Source organism: Entelurus aequoreus, linkage group LG19 (assembly GCF_033978785.1).
Source record: "Entelurus aequoreus isolate RoL-2023_Sb linkage group LG19, RoL_Eaeq_v1.1, whole genome shotgun sequence".
Classification (NCBI taxonomy): Eukaryota; Metazoa; Chordata; class Actinopteri; order Syngnathiformes; family Syngnathidae; genus Entelurus; species Entelurus aequoreus.
Window position 1 is genome coordinate 47,040,744 of NC_084749.1, and position 16,526 is coordinate 47,057,269.

Below are 16,526 nucleotides of genomic sequence, written 5' to 3' on the forward strand. Positions count from 1 at the left end.
AAAAACTCCTAAAGGCAGTTGGAAACAAAAGTACCGTTTTTGCCAGTACTCAATTTCAAAAGGTCCGACAAAGCAGTTTTCCCCCATTTTTCCTTAGATTCAATATCCCTCTTCAAATCAAGACTCAAAACACACTTATTCCTGACTTCTTATTCATCGTGATCCTCTTTTCTTCTCTATCTTTGTTGTTGTTGTTGTTTTTTTATCCAATTTGATTTTATTGTTTTGATTTTGTACAGTGTCCTTGAGTGCCCAGAAAGGCGCCTTTATAAATAAAATGTATTATTATTATTAGGAATCATGTAAATCTAATCGATCCGCTCCGGACCCCCAAAACACTGAAGACATTTTACCGAGATTAAAGGCCTACTGAAATGATTTTTTAAAATTTAAACGGGAATAGCAGATCCATTCTATGTGTCATACTTGATCATTTCGCGATATTGCCATATTTTTGCTGAAAGGATTTAATAGAGAAAATCGACGATAAAGTTCGCAACTTTTGCTCGTGATAAAAAAAAATACTATATCCTCTTGAAAATGAGAGTCGAGAACGCCAAATGGACATTCAGTGCCTTTTATCTCCACGACAATACATCGGCGAAATGCTTTAGCTACGAGCTAACGTGATAGCATCGTGCTTTAACTGCATATAGAAACAAAAAAATAAAGGATAGAAGGAAGGATAGATAGAAAATCAACAATACTATTAAACCGTGGACATGTAAATACACGGTTAATGCTTTCCAGGCTGGCGAAGGTTAACAATGCTGTGCTAACGACGCCATTGAAGCTAACTTAGCAACTTAGCAACGGGACCTCACAGAGCTATGCTAAAAACATTAGCTCTCCACCTACGCCAGCCAGCCCTCATCTACTCATCAACACCCGTGCTCACCTGCGTTCCAGCGATCGGCAGAAGGACGAAGGACTTCACCCGATGCGTTTGGCGGCCCGGAGACGTAGGAAGTCAAGGTGAGGTCGGCGGCTAGCGCGGCTAGCGCTCCAACAAAGTCCTCCTGGTTGTGTTGCTGTAGTCCGCTGCTAATACACCGATCCCACCTACAACTGTCTTCTTTGCAGCCTTCATTGTTCATTAAACAAATTGCAAAAGATGTCCAGAATACTGTGGAATTATGAAATGAAAACAGAGCTTTTTGTATAGGATTCTACGGGGTACCATAACTTCCGTTACTCTGACTTCGTCACGCGCATACGTCATCATACCGCGACGTTTCAGCCGGATATTTCCCGGGAAGTTTTAAACGTCACTTTATAAGTTAACCCGGCCGTATTGGCATGTGTTGCAATGTTAAGATTTCATCATTGATATATAAACTATCAGACTGCGTGGTCGCTAGTAGTAGGTTTCAGTAGGCCTTTAATTATAGTTTTACACACAGAAAACATGTGAAATACATATAAATGACAAATTAAATAGATAAATGAACACGGATCATTATTTGTACCTGTATTGAAACATTAGTGTTTTACTACAAGCTGTGTCATGCATTTCTATAGTTTTCCTCACCTTCTTTATTAAAGTGCTTTCACACGCAACTTTATTTGACCCCATTCTGGGGTTATTTTTAACATTTACTGTCAACATTTACATTTTTATTTGTTTCCATTGCTCAATGTTGGACTTGTGTGAGTCATCAGCAAACACGCTGATGTTGTTGCGATGCAATTAGGCCGGTGCAGACAGCTGATGTGTGGTTGCTGCGGATAATCTGATTTGAACTGTGTGGACCGGAAAAAAAAAAAAACGTTAAGAACAAACAAAGTGTCACAAGTTGGACTGGCCTGCAGTGTGAATAAACCCAAATTGAACTTTGACACAAATTCTATTCCGTAAGAACTTCAAGTCATGGCTGGGTTGAGTTTCCAATCATTTCTACAACTCTTCATTTTGTTGTGATGTAGTGATTGGAGCACATACTTGTTGGTCACGAAAAAACATTCATGAAGTTTGGTTCTTTTATGAATTTATTATGGTTCTGCTGGGTCAAAAGTATACATACAGCAACATTTGCTTACATGCCCCTTGGCAAGTTTACCTGCAATAAGGCACTTTTGGTAGCCATCCACAAGCTTCTGCTTGAATTTTTGACCACAAAATTGGTGCAGTTCAGCTAAATGTGTTGGTTTTCTGACATGGACTTGTTTCTTCAGCATTGTCCGCACATTTAAGTCAGGACTTTGGGAAGGCCATTCCAAAAACCTTAATTCTAGCCTGATTTAGCCATTCCTTTACCACTTTTGATGTGTGTTTGGGGTCATTGTCCTGTTGGAACACCCAACTGCGCCCAAGACCCAACCTCCGGGTAGTCCTGAAGAATTTGGAGGTACCGTATTTCCTTGAATAGACGCAGGGGCGCTAATTATTTTAAAACCTCCTGTCACTCCGGCGCTTACCAAATCAAATCAAATCAAATCCACTTTATTTATAAAGCACATTTAAAATTTACCACAGAGGGTAGCCAAAGTGCTGTACAATGGGCAGGTTAAAAATAATACGAGAACCGAGCAAACACAACACAACACAAGCAGAACACGATAAAAAAAAAATATATATATATAAAAACATAAAAACAGGTTCTCAGCAGGTGTATTATGGGGTGCCATTGCAGGATGGATATCACTCAGTGTTAAAAGCCATGGAATAAAAGTATGTTTTTAAGAGAGATTTAAAAACAGGAAGAGAGGAGGCTTGTCTAACACTCAGAGGTAGGTCGTTCCAGAGCTTGGGAGCAGCAGCGGCGAAAGCTCTGTCACCTCTAAGCTTCAGCCTTGTGTCCGGGACCGTCAGTAGCAGCTGATCGGCTGATCTTAGGGATCGGGTGGGGCAGTAAGGCTGAAGGAGGTCGGAGAGATATGTTGGCGCGAGGTTGTTTAGACATTTAAAAACAAATAAAAGGAGTTTAAAATTGATTCTGTAACGCACAGGGAGCCAGTGAAGGGATGCTAATATAGGGGTGATGTGCTCACGTCTGCGGGTCTGTGTTAGCAGACGAGCAGCAGAGTTCTGCACGAGCTGCAGGCGGGCGAGGGAGGCCTGGCTAATGCCTACATACGGGGCATTGCAGTAGTCTAAACGAGTCGAGATAAAGGCGTGGATTAATTTCTCGAGATCATGTCCTGATAGAAGCGGTTTCACTTTCGCTATTTGGCGTAATTGATACAAGCTTTTTTGTACGACGCTGCTGATTTGTTTTTCGAATTTAAAATCTGAGTCGAACTTTACCCCCAGGTTTGTGACACAGTCGCTGAGATACGGGGTCAGAGTGCCGAGGTCAACGTTGAGGGAGGGGGAGCGACTTGGACCGAACAACATAACTTCTGTTTTGTCTTCATTTAGGCTCAGGAAGTTAGCTGAAAGCCAGGCTTTGATGTCGTGCAGGCAGTCAATGAGACGTTGCATGGGAAAATAAATCTGGCAATCATCGGCATAAAAATGAAATGCAATATCGTACTTCCTAAAAATAGAACCAAGGGGGAGAAGGTAAAGCGCAAATAAGATTGGGGCAAGGATTGAGCCCTGGGGAACCCCATGTGGTAAAGGAGCTGTGGGAGACATAAAACTGTCTATTTTTACACAAAAACTCCTGTCAGTTAGGTACGACCGGAACCAGTTGAGGGCGGCGCCCTTAATGCCCACACAGTTCTCAAGACGAGTGATTAAGGTGGCGTGGTCGACGGTGTCGAAAGCAGCAGACAGATCTAAAAGCACCAGGACAACATATTTACCAGAATCCGTTGACAGGAGGATATCGTTAAAAACTTTTAAAAGCGCTGACTCTGTGCTGTGGAGGGCTTTAAAACCGGACTGGAACAGCTCAGTGATACCATTATCCTCTAAGAAGGGCAACAATTGACTGTAGACAACCTTCTCTAATATTTTAGAAATGTATGGAAGATTAGAGATAGGTCCAAGGTTAGAGAGGATAGAGGGGTCGAGGCTTGGTTTTTTAAGTAGAGGTCGTACCACTGCATGTTTAAACTCTACTGGAACTATTCCAGAAGAGAGGCTACTATTGATAATGTTAAGGACACTTGATCCAATAGTAGCAAGTACCTCCTTAAACAGGCGAGGTGGGAAAACAGAAAAGGACACTGGCTCAAACTGATGGAAAACAGAAGAGAAATGCAGAGGCCTGCGAGATGGCCATGCATGCGCTAATTATTTTAAAACCTCTTCTCACTCCGGCGCTTACCTTATCATGAAAAGCACATTTAATAAAAAAAAACGTTATTATGGTCTTACCTTTAGGTATAAATGAGTCCATGCCAGCTCCTTTTGAAGAAAAGCATCGATATAGAAGTCTTCCTTCAGTTTTAAAAGACTCTCTGTCTCGATGGAGATCTTCCTTTTAAGTATTACCTCCTGCTTCGATTGAAAGTCCAGTTTAGAAAACGGTTTTATTTTAGATATGTAATCCTCCATGGTAAAACAATGGCTGCCCACTCTTGCTGGTGTTGTCTTCTTCTGCAGCACTGGTATTCTGCAGTACCAGCAGTCGCAAGAAGGATCACTAGCGCCCTCTACCACCAGGAGGCGGGAGTCATTTAATGACTCATATTTGACCCGGCGGAAGTGCCAAGCATGCGCTAATGTGGCTGTAATTCTAGGCATGCGAATACCATATTCCCGGCGCCAATTCAAGGAAATACGGTAATCCTCCTTTTTCATTGTCCCATTTACTCTCTGTAAAGCACCAGTTCCAATGGCAGTAAAACAAGCCCAGAGCATAATACTACCACCACCATGCTTGACGGTAGGGATGGTGTTCACCTCACCTTTTCTGCTCCACACGTATTGCTGGGTATTGTGACCAAACAGCAACATTTTTGTTTCATCTGACATCACTTGGACAAAGATAAGACCTTCTGGAGTAAATTTCTGTGGTCAGATGAAACAAAAATGGAGCTGTTTGGCCACAATACCCAGCAATTTGTTTGGAGGAGAAAAGGTGCAGCCTTTAATCCCAGGAACACCACACCTACCGTCAAGCATGGTGGTGGTAATATTATGCTCTGGGCCTGTTTTTCTGCCAATGGAACTGGTGCTTTACAGAGAGTAAATGGGACAATGAAAAAGGAGGATTACCTCCAAATTCTTCAGGACAAGCTAAAATCATCAGCCTGGAGGTTGGGTCTTGGGCGCAGTTGGTGTCATGATCATGCTTTATGTTATTTTCTGTTTAAAGACTCCATAGTTCCTGGTTGCACTTCCTTGTTTGCTTGTTACCTTGACAACCATTAGTGTCACCTGTTTCACGTCTTGGACTCACGCACCTGTTGCTAATTATGTTCACCTGTCTATGATTAGTGTTCGGCCGCTCACCTGCTACCCGAGCACTAATCAGAGGTATTATTGAAGTTTGCCTTTGACAGTCAGTCGGCCTGGCGTCTTTATTTGCTTCATGCAACCTGTTACGGAAGTTTTGTTTCATGCCAAAGTTTTGTGAGTATTATTTGTCTCAAGTCCATGCTAAGTGTTAGCTTCTTTGTTTCCTGCGCTAAGTTTTAATGCTTCAGCTCCAAGCGCGATCAGCGCGTTGTGCTTCCGCTTTGTGTTCCTTTTTTGTTCGTACCTCTTTGAGTTTTGGGTAATTAGGGTCTGCACAGGACCATTGCAAAAGGAAATCCCAAAGGGAGTTCGTTTTGCAATGGGACGAAAGGAACCTATTGAAATTCTAAGGTTTTATTATTATTATTATTATTATTATTATTATTATTATTATTATTATTATTATTATTATTATACCGACCCCACAAAAAACTGTAATTTGACCCACTTAACATGCTTCAAACCACACCAAATTTGACACACATCAGGACCTGCAAAAAAAACCAAACTCCAAAAATCAAAATTGCGCTCTAGCGCCCCCTAGGAAAAAACAAAAAACAAACTGTCTGTAACTCCCACTAGGAAGGTCGTAGAGACATGAAACAAAAACCTCTATGTAGGTCTGACTTAGACCTACATTTCATAATGTCACATCCTCGGGCAAAAACCAACAGGAAGTTGGCAATTTCCCATTTAAGACAAAAATGTACTAACAACACTAATTTTTGCCTCTTTGAGCTGTAATTTGACCCCCTTAAAATACTTCAAAACTCACCAAACTTCTCACACATATCAGGACTGGTGGAAATTGCGATCAAAACAGAGACAAAACTGCTTCTCAGAGGAAAACACAGACAAAACTGCTTGTAACTTCCGGTATGAACGTCTTAGAGACATGAAACAAATACCTCTATACATTTCATAGATTGACATCCTTCAGCAAAAATCAACAGGGAGTTTGCAATCCCTCCTTCAAAACAAAATTTTTGTTAAAACCGGTCACCAAACATCAAACATTATCTCCTCCGAGCGCGTTTGTCGTTTCGGCTTCAAACTACTACAGGAGAGAGATTGAACCCTTCTGATTAAAAGTTGACGAAATAGTGTGAAATCGTGCTACCTAGGAAACAAACACAGACACAACTTCCTCTAACTCCCAGTACGAATATCGTAGAGACATGAAACAAAAACCTCTATGTAGGTCTCACTCAGGACTACCACTGGACAAAAGTATTGGGACACCTAGGACTAGCACCAGCCAAAATGCGGACCCGACCAACGCTGCTTGCAGCTTTAATTAAATCATGTTTTTACCTGCACGCCTTGTCCGGAGTAGTCCATTCTGCATCCCGGGAGAACAACCCATAGTGAGCTGCGACCCCCCCCTTGACAGTTGGGTGTTCCAACAGGACAATGACCCCAAACACACGTCAAAAGTGATAAAGGAATGGCTAAATCAGGCTGGAATGAAGGTTTTAGAATGGCCTTCCCAAAGTCCTGACTTAAACGTGTGGACAATGCTGAAGAAACAAGTCCATGTCAGAAAAGCAATACATTTAGCTGAACTGCACCAATTTTGTGGTCAAAAATTCAAGCAGAAGCTTGTGGATGGCTACCAAAAGCGCCTTATTGCAGTGAAACTTGCCAAGGGACATGTAAGCAAATATTAACATTGCTGTATGTATACTTTTGACCCAGCACATTTGCTCACATTTTCAGTAGACCCATAATAAATTCATGAAAGAACCAAACAAGTATGTGCTCCAATCACTCTATCACAGACAAATAAGAGTTGTAGAAATGATTGAAAACTCAAGACCAGCCATGACATGATGTTCTTTACAAGTGTATGTAAACTTTTGACCACGACTTTATGTCAAATAGAACCAGAACATCCACCTAACGATTAACTTGTATTCTAGTTACTGTTGACCACAAACGGGGTCTTCCATTGCTCCCACACCTTCTTGATCTACCTGTGTGTATCCTGGTAATTATCAAAGGGTTTAGTGGTTCTGTGTAAGAATAGCGTGTACTGTGGTTTCCATGGTAACATAATATATAGGGCACACGGGAGGTTTCCAGCCCCGCCTCCAGCTGACCTCACCTGGTTTGCTATTTTCACAAAGGCCGTGACAGTTACAGATGACTTATAAGTTATTAACAAGGCGTTACATGTACCGCACATGCTGTACGCGTCAACAAGTCGTCCATCAATCACAAGCCTTACAGGTCTTACTTCACCCCACTGTAAGAGTTACCGTCAACACTTTGGACCGGTGGTCTTCAACAGGGGGTCCGCAGGCATGGCTTAGTCTTTCTAAGTCCGCATTAGACACCATTCCTTTGATTTTTGGCAATGTTTTTCTTAGGTGGTATAAAGCTTGTGATGTTATTGACTTTGCAACAAAAGCATGTACGTACTTCGGGTGTTGCTACCAGAACACTATTTAAGGAGTCACAGGTGAGACCTGATGTTCAGCTGGGAACGTAATAAACAACACATAGACAAAATATGTACGGTATTTTCCGGACTATAAGGCGCACTTAAAATCATTTGTTTCCCCTCAAAACTCAACAGTGCGCCTTATAAGCCGGTGCACCTAATGTAAGGAATAAGTTTGGTTGAGCTTACCCACCTCGAAGCTATTTTATTTGGTACATGGTGTTATGGTTGGAGGAGGAGTTGTGACGGCACGGAACCACAAGGGGGCTCTATGTATTTTATTATATATATATATTACAAAATATATAATAATCAACAATAATACTATAAATATAAACTAGCGAATGGCGTGTGACTAATTCAAAAGTGTGTGATTAGCTGTAGTGTTTTACCAAATGTTGAACGAGGAGAAGGAAGAAGGCAGGAAGGCAGTCCGTGAGCAGGCAGAGATAGTCAGGGAGAATGGCGGGGCGTCAGAGGTCCGTGTCAAAGCGGAGGTCGAGGATGAAGGGAGGCAGTCCAGAATCCAGAGGGGAACAACGGGGGATCACAGGAGAACTCGGGGAAAGCACGACGGGAGGACAACACGGACATCAGACACGGAAACAAGGAAGTAACAGGGGGGAGAACGAGTACGTAGGATAGAAGCCAGGCAAGGGGTGCTTACTAGGTACAGACGACTAAGTTCCGGCCAGGATCCTTGGGTCCACTGGTCTTTATACAGCTCCCCCACATCATTCGCAGGTGTGTTGATTGCTGATCGCCCACAGCCTTGCCGGCATGTGGGTGTGACGCGGCCAGCGCGAGCAGGGGGCGTGTCTCGGCGCGCTGCCAACAGAGGTGCTGGCTGACTCAGCTGCCGGGGTATAGCGGGTTCGAGCCCACGCCGTGACACATGGTGTAATGATAAGTGTGACCAGTAGATGGCAGTCAAACATAAGAGATAAGTGTAGACTGCAATATGATGGCAATATGTCTCAAGTAAACAACACCACCATTTTAAATGTTCCATTGAAAATATAGAACATAACACACGGCGCTCAAAAATCTATCAACATATTTTAGTACTACTTTGGTAAGCTATGAAGCCACACCGCTTGAAGGATTGTCGGCGCATTAAATATAGGAGTATTATTATGGTGTGTGTATAAGGTAAGACATATTATCTGGTGTTTTGTTTCGCAATATTATGCAAAGGCAACTTTTCTTACCTTCTGGTACCTGCTGATCTGTATTTGGGATCTGTAGAAGTCCTGACACTTCGTTTCCGCCTTTGTAGTCTGTGACAACACCGTAGTCGATAAGCGTGTTTGGGGTCATTGTCCTGTTGGAACACCCAACTGCGCCCAAGACCCAACCTCCGGGCTGATGATTTTAGGTTGTCCTGAAGAATTTGGAGGTAATCCTCCTTTTTCATTGTCCCAATAGATACAATACATGTGATGCATTTTTCTGGTCTTGTCATCCTCGTCCGGACAGAAGGGCGACACGGCAGTGTGGCTGGATCAAAAGAGACGTCGGAGACGCTTCACTCAACCAAAAGTTGCTTTATTACAAGCGAATGTCATTATACAGGACTGCAGTACCCGGAGGAACCTAGGTAAAAAAAAATGAAGGACTCCTTAACTGGAGAAGCCAAACCACCAGTTTTATATCCCTACCTCCTGGGTCAGGAGAGCACATCCTGACCATAAACTGACCATAAATCCTGACTATTATGTTAGATCGACTATGGACTAGACTCTCACAATATTATGCTAGATCCACTCGACGTCCATTAAACCGGTCGCCCAGGCAGGGGGGTCACCACATCTGCGGTCCCTCCCAAGGTTTCTCATTGTCATCCCATTGTGTTGAGTTTTTTATTGCCCTGATGTGGGATCTGAGCCAATGATGTCCTTGTGGCTTGGGCAGCCCTTTGAGACACTCGTGATTTAGGGCTATATAAGTAAACGATAGATTGATTGATATAAGGAGATGTTCGTGTGTAAGTGTCTGGAAAACAACTGATTTAAGTCATGACTTAAATGTTGGCGTTGAACTAGACAGGTAGTCTCCTTTCAAGGATATGGTTATCACTTTTGCATTCCGAAGTCCCATTTAGGGCCTCTTTCCTACGAGAGGTGATCCAATCCACCTGCGAATATCAAACTAAGGGGCCTTATTAGACTTAGACTTAGACTTCCTTTTATAGTCATTCAAATTTGAACTTCACAGTACAGATAAGAAGGTCATTTTGTTGCATTAGGTCGTTGTAGTGTAGGATAAAAGAGCAATGAGGTGCAGATATAAATAAATAGATTACTGTACAGATAAATATATTGCACTTTTGCATATGCGTCCACGTGTAAGGATGTATGTTATATTGTCTTTATGTTCCAGCCAGTTAATCGGTTTTGGGGGGAATTGAGGGGATTATTATGATGCGTTCAAGAGTCTTATGGCCTGAGGGAAGAAACTGTTACAGAACCTGGAGGTTCTGCTACGGAGGCTGCGGAACCTCTTTCTAGAGTCCAGCAGTGAAAACAGTCCTTGGTGGGGGTGGGAAGAGTCTCTACAGATTTTCTGAGCCTTGGTCAGGCAGCGCCTTTTTGCGATTTCCCGGATAGGAGGAAGAGGAGTCCCGATGATCTTTTCCGCCGTCCTCACCACTCTCGGCAGAGACTTCCAGTCTGAGGCACTGCAGGCTCCAGTCCAGACAGAGATGCAGTTGGTCAGTAGGCTCTCTATAGTGCCTCTGTAGAATGTGGTGAGAACGGGGGAGGGAAATGTGCTCTTTTTATCCGATGCAAAAAGTGCATTTTTACAAGAGTGTGTAAGGACCAGGTCATTTTGTCAGTTATCTGCACCCCCATGAACTTGGTGCTGCTTACTATCTCCACTGCTGCTTATCTTAGTATGTGCTCAAACTGAAATACCACTGTTTACTTAAACTTGGAGGTTTGCTTTCTCCAAGATGAATATGAACATTCACCATATGCAAACCATAATATGACTGACTTAAAGGCCTACTGAAAGCCACTACTACCGACCACGCAGTCTGATAGTTTATATATCAATGATGAAATCGTAACATTGCAACACATGCCAATACGGCCGGGTTAACTTATAAAGTGCGATTTTAAATTTCCCGCGAAACTTCCGGTTGAAAACGTCTATGTACGATGACGTATGCGCGTGACGTCAATCGTTGAAACGGAAGTATTGGGACGCATTGTATCACAATACAAAAAGCTCTGTTTTAATCGCAAAATTCCACAGTATTCTGGACATCTGTGTTGGTGAATCTTTTGCAATTTGTTTAATGAACAATGGAGACTGCAAAGAAGAAAGCTGTAGGTGGGATCGGTGTATTAGCGGCTGGCTGCAGCAACACAACCAGGAGGACTTTGAGGATAGCAGACGCGCTATCCGACGATGATCGGGTGAAGTCCTTCGTCGCGCCGTCGATCGCTGGAACGCAGGTGAGCACGGGTGTTGATGAGCAGATGAGGGCTGGCGTAGGTGGAGCGCTAATGTTTTTATAATAGCTCTGACGAGGTCCCGTAGCTAAGTTAGCCTCAATGGTGTCGTTAGCAACAGCATTGCTAGGCTTCGACAGGCGACACAGCATTAACCGTGTAGTTACAGGTCCAGTGTTTGGTTCGGTGTCTCCTGATAGTAGTATTGTTGATCTTCTGTCTATCCTTCCAGTCAGGGGCTTATTTATTTTGTTTCTATCTGCATTTAAGCACGATGCTATCACGTTAGCTCCGTAGCTAAAGTGCTTCGCCGATGTATTGTCGTGGAGATAAAAGTCACTGTGAATGTCCATTTCGCGTTCTCGACTCTCATTTTCAAGAGGATATAGTATCCGAGGTGGTTTAAAATACAAATCCTTGATCCACAATAGAAAAAGGAGAAAGTGTGGAATCCAATGAGCCAGCTTGTACCTAAGTTACGGTCCGAGCGAAAAAAGATACGTCCTGCGCTGCACTCTAGTCCTTCACTCTCACGTTCCTCATCCACAAATCTTTCATCCTCGCTCAAATTAATGGGGTAATCGTCGCTTTCTCGGTCCGAATCGCTCTCGCTGCTGGTGTAAACAATGGGGAAATGTGAGGAGCCTTTCAACCTGTGACGTCACGCTACTTCCGGTACAGGCAAGGCTTTTTTTTATCAGCGACCAAAAGTTGCAAACTTTATCGTCGATGTTCTCTACTAAATCCTTTCAGCAAAAATATGGCAATATCGCGAAATGATCAAGTATGACACATAGAAGGGATCTGCTATCCCCGTTTGAATAAGAAAATGTCATTTCAGTAGGCCTTTAATTCACTTCACATGCAAATAAAAATAGCTATAAATGATTGTAAAGTCTGTGACGCGCTGAGACCGAAACAAGTGAAGTGGCAAGGGAACACTCGGTCGCGAAACAAAGTCAGTCGACATGACCTAACCGAGCCTCAACCCACAGTCCAGCTGACTCCACCTGGTGTTGTCTTCTTTTTGTGTCAGGTGGGATAGGCTCCTGCACAGGATAAAACATGCATTTATTGAATGGATTCCTAAGCCTTTAAATTGCCTCTCGGATTCATACCAATGCACATCCTGAGCAAAAAAAAAGTATAAAAATAAATTAAATTAATTTTCTAATTAATACTAGAAGCAGCTGCCCACTGAATTTAAATCCACGCCATGAAACTAATTCTCTAATCCAGACTACGTGGAACATAAACAGTAAAGCAGTGTGATGGGAGTGTTGGAAGAAAGAAGGAACACAATTTAAAGTGTTATTATATGTAGTTGTCGTTCATACGGTCGTGGTCAAAAGTGTACATACACTTGTAAAGAACATAATGTCATGGCTGTCTTGAGTTTCCAATACATTCTACAACTCTTATTTTTTTGTTATAGAGTGATTGGAGCACATACTTGTTGGTCACAAAAAACCTTCATGAAGTTTGATTCTTTTATGAATTTATTATGGGTCTACTGAAAATGGGTCAAAAGTATACATACAGCAATGTTAATATTTGCTTACATGTCCCTTGGCAAGTTTCACTGCAATAAGGCACTTTTGGTAGCCATCCACAAGCTTCTGCTGGAATTTTTGACCACTCCTCTTGACAAAATTGGTGCAGTTCAGCTAAATGTGTTGGTTTTCTGACATGGACTTGTTTCTTCAGCATTGTCCACACGTTTAAGTCAGGACTTTTGGAAAGCCATTCTAAAACCTTCATTCTAGTCTAATTTAGCCATTCCTTTACCACTTTTGACGGGTGTTTGGGGTCATTGTCCTGTTGGAACACCCAACTGCGCCCAACACCCAACCTCCGGGCTGATGATTTTAGCTTGTCCTAAAGAATTTGGAGGTAATCCTCCTTTTTAATTCTCATTTACTCTCTGTAAAGCACCAGTTCCATTGGCAGCAAAACAGGCCCAGAGCATAATACTACCACCACCATGCTTGACGGTAGGAATCGTGATCCTGGGATTAAAGACCTCACCTTTTCTCCTCCAAACATATTGCTGGGTATTGTGGCCAAACAGCTCCATTTTTGTTTCATCTGACATCACATGGACAAAGATAAGACCTTCTGGAGGAAAGTTCTGTGGTCATATAAAACAAAAATGGAGCTGTTTGGTCACAATACCAAGCAATATGTTTGGAGGAGAAAAGGTGAGGCCTTTAATCCCAGGAACGCCATCCCTACCGTCAAGCATGGTGGTGGTAGTATTATGCTCTGGGCCTGTTTCTGGTGCTTTACAGAGAGTAAATGGGACAATGAAAAAGGAGGATTACATCCAAATTCTTCAGGACAAGCCCGGAGGTTGGGTCTTGGGCGCAGTTGGGTGTTCCAACAGGACAATGACCCCAAACACACGTCAAAAGTGGTAAAAGAATGGCTAAATCAGGCTAGAATTAAGGTTTTAGAATGGCCTTCCCAAAGTCCTGACTTAAACGTGTGGACAATGCTGAAGAAACAAGTCCACGTCAGAAAAAACAACACATTTAGCTGAACTGCACCAATTTTGTCAAGAGGAATGGTCAAAAATTCAATCAGAAGCTTGTGGATGGCTACCAAAAGCGCCTTATTGCAGTGAAACTTGCCAAGGGACATGTAAGTAAATACTAACAAGACAGCCATGACATTATGTTCTTTACAAGTGTGTATAAACTTTTGACAACGACTGTAGATGCATAAAAACATGATATTTAAAGCATTTGATCAAAGCCACTCACCTGTATGATATGATATTGGTGGTCTTGACATGCGTGTTACACCGTACTGTGAACTACTTCCCACTGAGTGAGCATGCATACAATGTCTACATTCAGGTAAATGTGCACACAAGGATGTTGTGCGGGTGTGTGTGTGTGTGTGTGTGTGTGTGTGCGTGCACCACATGAGCTCATTGTAGCACCATGAATGGTAATCACACAGACCCCTCTCAGCAGCCGTGTGTAACCCACTGAAACCCAAACAGGAGATGGAGTGCGATAATGCGGACACACTTGCACACACCGTATGATAGGAGACGCTGGTCTATTGTGGAACTTCAACCCTCATGTCTCACTACCAGGTGAGCTCATGTTTTGTCCAAATAAGAGCGAGAGAGAAAGCAAGACTGACCGGCTGCAACATTGAAAGAACAGACATGTTAAGTACAAAATGCGATACAACAGAAAACAATGAATAATAATTATACACTATATATACCAAAAGTATTTGGCCACCCATCCATATGATGAGAATCAGGTGTCCTAATCACTTGGCCCGGCCACAGGTGCATAAAATCAAGCACTTAGGCATGGAGACTGTTTATACAAACATTTGTGAAAGAATGGGCCGCTTTCAGTGATTTCCAGCGTGGAACTGTCATAGGATGCCACCTGTGCAACAAATCCAGTCCTCGCTCCTAAATATTCCAAAGTCAACTGTCGGCTTTATTATAAGAAAATGGAAGAGTTTGGGGAACAACAGCAACTCAGCCACCAAGTGGTAGGCCACGTAAACTGACAGAGAGGGGTCAGCGGATGCTGAAGCGCATAGTGCAAAGAGGTCGCAGACTGTCTGCACCGTTACACCTACTTTGAGACAAGAGCTATATTGATGCATGCTTGGTTAGGGCATACTTGCCAACTTTGAGACCTCCCATTCCGGGAGGTGGGGGATGGGGAGTGGTTGGGGCGTGTTTGGGGACGTGGTTAAGAGGGGAGGAGTATATTTACAGCTAGAATTCACCAACTCAAGTATTTCATATATATTTCATATATATATATTTATGTATGTATGAAATACTTGACTTTCAGTGAATTCTAGCTATATATATATATATATATATATATATATATATATATATATATATATATATATATATATATATATATATATATATTTATATATATATATATTTATTTTATTATACATATAAATAAAATAAATACTTGAATTTCAGTGTTCCGGAGGCTATCCAGTAGATGGCAGTATTGTCCTGTTTAAGAGTGTCGCAACATTGCTGTTTACGGCAGACGGACTGCTTTACGGTAGACAAAAACGTGACAGCTGTCGTTGTGTGTTGTTACCGCGCTGGGAGGACGTTAATGAAACTGCCTAACAATAAACCCACATAAGAAACCAAGAACTCGCCCTCGATCATCCTACAGTTATAACGTGATTGGGCAGGCACGCTGTTGATATCGTGGGAAAGCGGACGTGGAAACAGACTGTCGCCGCTGTCCCCACTCAGGTCCGCATTGAGCCGGAGGGGGCGTGGCCTCCAGCTCCGGCTGAATTCCGGGAGTTTATCGGGAGAAAAGTTCTTCCGGGAGGTTGTCGGGAGAGGCGCTGAATTCCGGGAGTCTCCCGGTAAAACCGGGAGGGTTGGTATGTATGGGTTATGGTTTGAAGCAGGGGTGTACAAAGTGCGGCCCGGGGGCCATTTGCGGCCCGCAGCTAATTGTTTACCGGCCCGCCACACATTCTGGAAATGCTATTGCAAAAATTAAAAAAAAACATTAAAAAAAGTGGAATGAGGTGACATCTAACTAGAAAAAGTTGCAATGTTGACACAAAGCTGCCATGCAGGCTGTTTTTTTCTTCTTTTGTCTATCTTTCTTTTTTCTTTTTTTGCCATTGCTCCAAAAAAAAAAAAAATCTATGTTATAATGAATTATTGACATATTCAAGGCTCCAATTATTTCAAACATTTCACTTTAGAATGTTTTATGTGGGAAATATTGCATATATTGTGTGGTTGCCATACAAAAACATCAACATTTTATTTGACAAAAGAGCATAAAACAAACAACATAATAGTTCAAACGTAAAATCGACCGATATATCTGAAGTTGATCTCGTAACTTAAGTGTTGAAAGTAAAAAAAATAATAATACAAATGTATCACTTTCTGAGTGGATCCCAAATATTTTTAATGGGATTTTATTTATCTTTTCACTGTGATTACTCAAAAATAATAATGACTTAAAATCAATGGTGTCCTGCATTATTGATCTTTTTAAGGCTCTAATTCAGGGGTCTCAAACTCAATTTACCTGGGGGCCACTGGATGCAGAAACTGGGTGAGGCTGGGCCGCAAGAAAAGATTTCTTAAAAAAAATCTAACATGCACTTTTTAATGAATTCACCTCCTTTGAATGGCTTTCCCGCCCTAGCAACCATCTCACTCACCATGTAGCTAGCTTTGACTGCTGCATCGCTCTTTTCGCTTGCTTTCTTGACG